The following is an 8,548-nucleotide window of genomic DNA, read 5'->3' on the forward strand; positions in this document are numbered from 1 at the left end:
TTTTACACCCTGGCATATGCTGATTTTTATGTTTTATCTCCTAAATGGCCTGTAATATCCCATGTTTCTTTGTACCTGTTCTACTTAAAATATTTAGACTTGGATACTTATGTTCTTTATGCTTAAATTTCCTGTAAGTAGATATGATGAATTTGTATCTAATTTTAAAATTAAGCTCTCTCTTTCATGTATCTGTTTTAAAACAGAATAAATACATTCTTATTGCAAGACAAAATTGAAGAACATGTTGTTATAATGTTTCTGTCTTTGAAATTATCTGTTAATTACTAGTTTACCCAATAGTGCTTATTCACCACTGCAAAATTTCACTGAATAATATGAATTAGAACACACAAACATATAAATACAAATATACTCTGTGTATTCTAGATCTCATTATATGTAAAAATATTGTTCTCTATATACCTTTAAAACTTAGAAATATACATTATTTGAATATTAAGTACTATCACTAAAATCCCTAAATCAGTTAATTAATTAAGTGGGTGAATAAGTCCTTATTCACCATTGGCTCTTCTTTAGCAAAACCTATTGTGGAAACACACTGAACTAAACTGACCTGAATCCAATCTCAGTTATCCAATCAAAGTGCATTCTCTGCTTCATTAAAGGGATTTTTGAAATTGAAATGAAAATATTAAATTATATTATCTTCAGTTAATCCAAAAGAAGTATATTGGGAGGGTATGACTCAGCCACACCGAAGGTATATAAGGTGTGTACATACTCAACACACCCAAGTTGATGCTGGACCTCCCAAGGGCTTCAGAGACTGCTACAACCAGAGAAGAGCAGCCACATTTCAAGTGACCACCTACTCACCTGAATTCCATCAAGACAGAGTAAGTGACAACTTTCTTCATTTCCTAGATCAGGCCCTGTGGCTGCAGAGAAAAGAGTACAAATGGAGGTAAATTGAAGGAAACCTGATTCTTGTGTATTTGTGAGTGTATTGCTGCTGGGTTATTCGTCTTTCAATTAGTTTCATGAGAATATTTACAACCATTAGAAAGTATGCAGGCCACCTTTCTTTTCTCTGCAAATATTCACTTATTTAATTCTCATAATGAGACTGTGGAAGGTGTTAATGACCATATTCATCTCACAGACGAGGACCTGAGACACTGCTTGGCAGCTATCCTGAAAAGGGATCCATGGTTGTAACTTGAGAGCTAGGAATGAGAACCCAGCACTGTGGCCCCTGGGTCCATGACCTTCACAGTAGTTCTGATCTGCTTGACGGATCTCTCTTACAAATTTTTGGTTTTAATGAGACTATGTGTCTATTCTGATATTTCATCTTAGGTAGAGTATTTCTCATCTCTAGAAGTTCCATAGGCTGCTAATATCTTCCTATCATCTCCCTATGCTACTGCTTCCTCTGCATGCTTGATCACAGGGAGTCCATTTCTAGTGGCTGCTGTTAATCTGTCTCTACTAATTCTTTCATCTGATCATTTTGCGTCTATGGATTAATTTTCTACTGTTGAATGAATTTGTTTTGTTGCATGGCAGGTAATTCTAAGTGGAAGATCTACACTGTGCATTTTGGGGTGCTAGATATTCTATGTTCCTTTAGCTGACTTAATGTTGGCCTCTGTTCTGGTGCAGAGAAGGTGCTTCAAAACAGTTGAGACTTTTGAGGATTGCTTTAAGTCTTTTGTTAGCTGGGGCCAGAATAGACTTCAGTCTGGATAATTTGGCCCAACTACTGAGGCAATATCATTTCTGTGCAGTATATGTGTAGAAATCCTTGGATTAGGGATTTTATTTTCACTTTGGTTACTGGTGACAAAATATTCTGCCTGACTTGCGTCCCCAACAATTTTCCAGCCTACTCCTTTCCAGTGATTCAGATCCACTCCAGGCACTTCCCACCCACATTGTGTTCATGTATCTTTGGACAGGAGACCTCCCTGCTGAGAAACTTTATCTGGCCCTTGTAGATCTCCTTCACTTGTTTTTTCCTTTCAAAGCACTATTCTGTGTTCCTATTGTCCCATGACTGAAAACCACCAGTTCTGTAGTTCCTCTGGCTTTTTTTTTTTTTTTTGGTTCACTGCTGGGGTGAAAAAAAAGCACTCTGTTGTATTTTAAAATAACTCATTGGTTAATAGTTTGCAACTTATGTTCTCTGTCATTGTAAAATGTTTTCTAGATTTGTTCTTAAGATTTAAGATTGTTAACAGTTTCAGTCCATGCTGTGATTGGCTAATTATTTAAGACATCACAGGAAAGTTGTTAAGAGATCACTTACTATGTCAATATTCATGTTTTATTTGTTTTTAAACTGTGATATTTCAGACTGAAATTACTAGGCACCCCAAGGATGTAGAGAAGCTACAAGAAACCCAAGCAACTGAAATGACCTCAGGTATGATGTTCTCAGTCACGTTTAATTAGAGAAAATTTTCTATCTCACCTCCTTCATCTTTCCAATATTCCATGCCCCAGGGATGACAGGGCTTCCCAGAGTCCTAGGACTCTGTTCTTGCCACCAGCCCTGAGGACTGGAAAGTCCCACTGCTGGGTGGAAAGTGAGCCCCTTATCAGCAGAGCCCTCCCAGGCAGTAAATTAACCACCAAAACCCTGTCAATATGCTCTGAAATTAAATTATGCAAGTTGAATAATGTCAGACTGGCAGATGCTTCCTGACCTGTTCCAATGACTGTATGGCTTGGACATTAGGACTCAAAACAGGACTATGAATCCCTTTCATCACTTCCTAACTAGCTAAAGTCATGGTTGAATCTATCAGAGTAGAGGGAATGTCTCTGAGAAATCCTCAGATTTGCATGTGAATTATACCAAGGCATATTTACATTCCTCTCTCCTTTATAGGCAAGAGTGTTAAACCTTGGAATGACCATGGAATTAGGAGTTTCCTAGAAGAATGGGAACTCCTTGAAGGTGAAGTTAAAGAAGAAGAATCACATAGCATCAAAAATAATTGCCAGGAATTTCAAGGAAAGGGGCATAACTAAGGGCAAGAGAAAATGTTTCCAGATGTTCACAAGCAGGCATGAGTTCTACTGGACCATTCATGAAGCCAACCAAAGACCAAGGCATGAACCTGTGCCATGCCCTTATGGAGAAGCTCTTCATGGAATCTTTAGACAGAGGCTGGAGAACAAGGACTCTTCAGGTTTGTTATATATATATATATATATATATATATATATATTCGTCTTTGGATTTCTTTCATAGTGGCATCAGCTGGCCTAAATAAGGCACTGTCTCCAGAGAAGGGCAGCATGATGTGACTGGTTCTGGCCCCCAGATTCCAGACAGCACAGAGAACTTGATGCTATGAGCGTCTACTGCCCCGTCTCTTGTTTCTTCTCTTTGTCTCCAAAGAAATAAAGGACTTTGCTCCTGGTATGGTTTAGAATAGACATGACCCCCTGGGCCAATCTAAGTGATAGGCAAAGATTCAGGAGGAGGTCTGGGCAATGTCCTCATATATTCCATGTGTATCTCTCCCTCTCATGTCCTATTTGTACAGAAATGGCTGACTTTCCACCTTCTGAGAACCAGACTTCTGCCTGTGCCATCCCTGATTGCTTTGAGGAACTGCCTTGGACTCCCCTACATATTATCTACATAGAGAATCCTCAGGTACCCAGATGGGAGCCCTGGAATATGAACCTTCCACAGTCAAGAACATGCCTGTTTCCTGCATTACTACCATACCCTGACCCTCAATAGCAGTGGTCAACTTTTTCTGATGCTGAACCACATGGATAACTTACAGTTGGAACTTGGATCCCATTTTGATTCAAAGGACAGACAATAGAGTAGCACAAATCTACAAGCTCATGACTTCTTTCTTTCTAGCCCAATGTTGTGAGAAAAAATTGTGAAAATAAATGACTGTGACTCTCATCCCTTTCTAACTTGTGCTAGATTTTTGGATGGGCCATAGGATCATAGAAAGTCCAAGGGTCTGGGGAAGTGGTCACTTTCGAGGGGAACTGGGACCTGTTATCCTCTCTCCATTGTGCTTCCTTCATGGAGGTTCCTTTAACATTAGAGACAACTTAGACATTCAGAGATACCTATTCTCAAGTCTGCGTTCATCATTTCCTGTGTGATCACAGAACTTGTTTAGTGTTTCTGTGTCTGAAGTTCTTCCCATTAAAATGCAACCTTGTGTTTCTTATGTCAGAAGATAGTTTTAGAATATAAGCACATACATGGCAAAGTCTCTTGATGTTCCTTTTTTATATAAAGGAAAATTTTAATTTTGAGATCATTGTATTTTTCATAAGTTGTTTTGACAAATAATACAGAAATGTCCCAGAGAGAACCCTTGTATCCTTCATTCAATTTCCCCTCCTGGTAACATCCCAGTAGACCAAAGTACAATAACATAACTGGTATATTGACTGGATATAGCCAGATTACTGAGTCACTGCAAAATTCCTCATTTTGCTCTTTTTTTGGTGACACACACCACCCATCCACACTCACTCCTTCCTTAACTATTGGCAGCCACTAAGATGTTCTCCATTTCTATGTAGCAATGTCTCTTACATCTATTATCTATTCAGTGGCCCAAAATTCATTTGGGTTTGTCCATACCATTATGTACAAAAACCTGAAGGAAAATTTTGGCCAACCCAATGTATCTATGCTGCTGCTACTGCTAAGTCGCTTCAGTCGTGTCCAACTCTGTGCGACCCCAGAGATGGCAGCCCACCCTTCCCTGGGGTTCGGTGGGTTGCCATTTCCTTCTCCAATGCATGAAAGTGAAAAGTGAAAGTGAAGTCGCTCAGTCGTGTCCGACTCTTAGCGACCCCATGGACTGCAGCCTACCAGGCTCCTCCATCCATGGGATTTTTCCAGGCAGGAGTACTGGAGTGGGGTGCCATTGCCTTCTCTGAATGTATCTATAGATAATTTCAATAATTTATATTAATGGAATCATAGAGTATGTAACCTTTGGGGCTGCCATTTTCTTTGCTCATGATAATCTCAAGATTCACTGAGATTTGTATTGCTGATTAGTTTCCACTGAATGGATGGATTGTACCACAGTTTAACAATGATGTATAGAACAGTCTTATGTACTCTGTTGCAGAGGGAGAGGGTGGGAAGATTTGGGAGAATGGCATTGAAACATGTATAATATCATGTATGAAACGAGTTGCCAGTCCAGGTTCGATGCACGATACTGGATGCTTGGGGCTGGTGCACTGGGACGACCCAGAGGGATGGTATGGGGAGGGAGGAGGGAGGAGGGTTCAGGATGGGGAACACATGTATACCTGTGGTGGATTCATTTTGATATTTGGAAAAACTAATACAATTTGTAAAGTTTAAAAATAAAATAGAATTAAAAAAAAACAATGGATGCATTGAAGCTCATCTGGATTGTTGCTAGTTTGAGGCCATTGAGTGTTTATAACCACCAGTCTGCATGGGATAAATGGAATGCAACATCCATGTGTGTGGTATCACATGCTTATTTTTTAAATAAGCTGTCCATTAAATTTTAACATAACTGTATCATTTTATGTTCCCACCAGCAACCTATGAGTGATTCAGTTTGTTTCCTTACCATCATTTTGTGTTGTCACACTGTATATTTTAGCAGTTCTGACAGTCCATTGGTGAGTGGCATCAGTAGACCCAGTGTGCTCTAAGCAGAGCTTAGAATGATGGTCTGGCCTCTGCCCATAGGTTTCTCTATGTGTCACCCCTAAGTGATGATATCTCATTGTGGTCTCAATTTGCAGTCCTTGTCTAATGACATTGAACACCGTTTCATGTGTTTATTTGCTATCTGTACATCCTCTTCAGTGGTAGGTCTCTTCATGTTTTTGGTCCATTTTCTAATGCAATTGTTTTTACTCTTATGTACTGAGAGTTGGTTATTCTATTTTCTACGAGATGAGTTTTGTGCAAATATTTTGTCCTTGTTCGTAAATTTTTCAAATTATTTTTTATTGAAAGGTAATTGCTTTACAGAATTTTGTTGTTTCTGTCAAACCTCAACATGAATCACTCATAGGGTTACATATATCCCTGCACTTTTGAACCTCCCTCCCATCTCCCTACCCATCTAACCCCTCTAGGTTGATACAGAGCCCCTATTTGAGTTTCCTGAGCCATACAGCAAATTTTTGTTGGATATCTATTTTATATATGGTAGTGTAAGTTTCCATGTTACTCTGTCCATACATCTCACCCTCTCCTTCCCTCTCCCCAGGTCCACAAGTCTATTCTCTATGTTTCTCCATTGCTGCCCTGCAAATAAATTCTTCAGTACCATTTTTCTAGATTCTTTATATGTGCATTAGAATATGGTATTTATCTTTCTTTTTCTGACTTACTTCACTCTGTATAACAGGTTTTGGGTTCATCCTCCTCATTAGACCTGACTCAAATATGCTCCTTTTTATAGATGAGTAATATTCCATTGTGTATATGTACCACAACTTCTGTATCCATTCATCTGTCGATGGACATCTAGGTCACTTCCATGTTCTAGCTATTGTAAATAGTGCTACAAAGAACAATGGGATATATGTGTCTTTTTCAATTTTGCTTTCCTCAAGGTATATTCCTAGTTTTATATTGCCTATAAAACTGTGGGATTAGCTAGATTTTCCTCACTCTGGAATTAAAATAATTTCTGTCATTAAGGATTTTTCTCATGGACCACAGCAGTAGCATCTTGCGGGGTAACCCTGCTCATTCAGTTCTGAGATATTCACACCAAATCTCCTTACAGGGGCTTACTGGACAGAAGAGATAGCCCTGGTGGATGGGTCACTGGTCAAAGGATAATGGTTCTAAAGTCCCAGGAAAATGTGTCTATGCACAGGCCTGTCAGTGACTGATATGTGGGTAGATTGCCCCTGTAGTGATTCCTGGCTGTGTCCTTCTGCTTGCAGTTTATACATAAGTAGTGGTTCTGAACCAAATCCAACAACAGCCACATTTGTTCTTGTATATCTAGGGGCAAGATAACAGAGTTCCTCTAGTGATCTATCAGCCAATTGAGAGCTTTCATCAAGCCTGTCTTTTCCATGGGAAAGCAATGTTCTGCAAGGACCTGCAGTACTGTTTTTTGGGGGTGTGGGGGCTTATTTTAGTCATTTTTAGGAAAGTGAATTACTAAAGCTGCATGTGTGTAAATGACTATCAATGATCTCCAACAGGAAGATTTGTAAAATTAGGATCTACACAAAAGTAAAATAATGTTTATATTGTACAAGATTTCATTGAGTGAAATTACATGCACATTATATCTCTGCTATTCCTATTTTACTTTGAAATAACAAAGGCTTCCAGCTTCAAATTATTTGCTAAACTGTCATCAAGAAATCAAAAGACACTGATGTATAGAACAGTCTTATGGACTCTGTTGGAGAGGGAGAGGGTGGGAGGATTTGGGAGAATGGCATTGAAACATGTAAAATATCATGTATGAAATGAGTTGCCAGTCCAGGTTCGATGCACGATACTGGATGCTTGGGGCTGGTGCACTGGGACGACCCAGAGGGATGGAATGGGGAGGGAGGAGGGAGGAGGGTTCAGGATGGGGAACACATGTATACCTGTGGCAGATTCATTTTGATATTTGGCAAAACTAATACAGTTATGTAAAGTTTAAAAATAAAATAAAATTAAAAAAAAAAGAAATCAAGCTGTGGATTTTTAGAAGTCTGTTAATCACAAATCCTGATTGAAATGTTTCAACACCACAGCTCACAATAAATATTTGTTCAAAAAATGAACTAAGTAGTCAATGTTGAAGTTTGTTGATTTTTTAAATTGAGGTATAATTTATAAACAGAATACTCACATATGAAGAGTGTCTTTCAACCAGTTTCAACAGTATCTGTACCTTAACCAATGTACCACAGGAAGAGATAAAACATTCACCAGACCAGAAATGTTCCTCATGCTGTTTTATGATGAAATCCCTCAACTTAGATACAAACACTGCTCTGACTCCTATTTCTGTTAATCTATACTAGACTTTCATACCAATGAAAATATACAGTGTTTTTCTTCTATTTTGGGTCTTTCAACTTAATATGATTTAAAGAATCTATCATATTTTTACCTATATCAGTAATTTTTTTTTCTTTAACTTGCTCCTTGTCAGAATATATATAATAATTTATATACACACATTTTGTTGATAGACATCTGTTTTTTGTTTGTTTTTTCAGCCTGGGACTGTTGTACTAAAGCTGCTAATAATCAGTTTTGTGTGTGTATAATCATGTTTTTATTTCTTTTGGTAGATGCGTGATTAATTTTTTACTAATCTATTTTTAAAGTGGATATTTGATTTTAAACTCCCACCAAAAAGCACATGAGTAGCAGTTGCTTCAAATTGGTAACAATTGTGGCTGTTACTATCCCTCTTCATCTGGTCTATTCTATTTAATGTAGTCACTCATTTGGTCTTAATTTGTGTTTCATTTGATGTGTAATGATGCTCTGGACTTTTCTATTACTTTATTACTTATTTTTATAACTTCCTTTCTGAATGATCTGTTTATA

General features: G+C 38.1%; 1 pseudogene; it reads left to right on the plus strand.

The window, feature by feature from the left end:
* Positions 1-699: 699 nt before the first annotated feature.
* Positions 700-3,907, plus strand: LOC129642168 (putative uncharacterized protein MSANTD5; annotated as a pseudogene).
* The last annotated feature ends 4,641 nt before the right edge of the window (positions 3,908-8,548 follow it).

The sequence above is a fragment of the Bubalus kerabau genome, chromosome 1, assembly GCF_029407905.1.
Source record: "Bubalus kerabau isolate K-KA32 ecotype Philippines breed swamp buffalo chromosome 1, PCC_UOA_SB_1v2, whole genome shotgun sequence".
In the NCBI taxonomy this organism is placed as follows: Eukaryota; Metazoa; Chordata; class Mammalia; order Artiodactyla; family Bovidae; genus Bubalus; species Bubalus kerabau.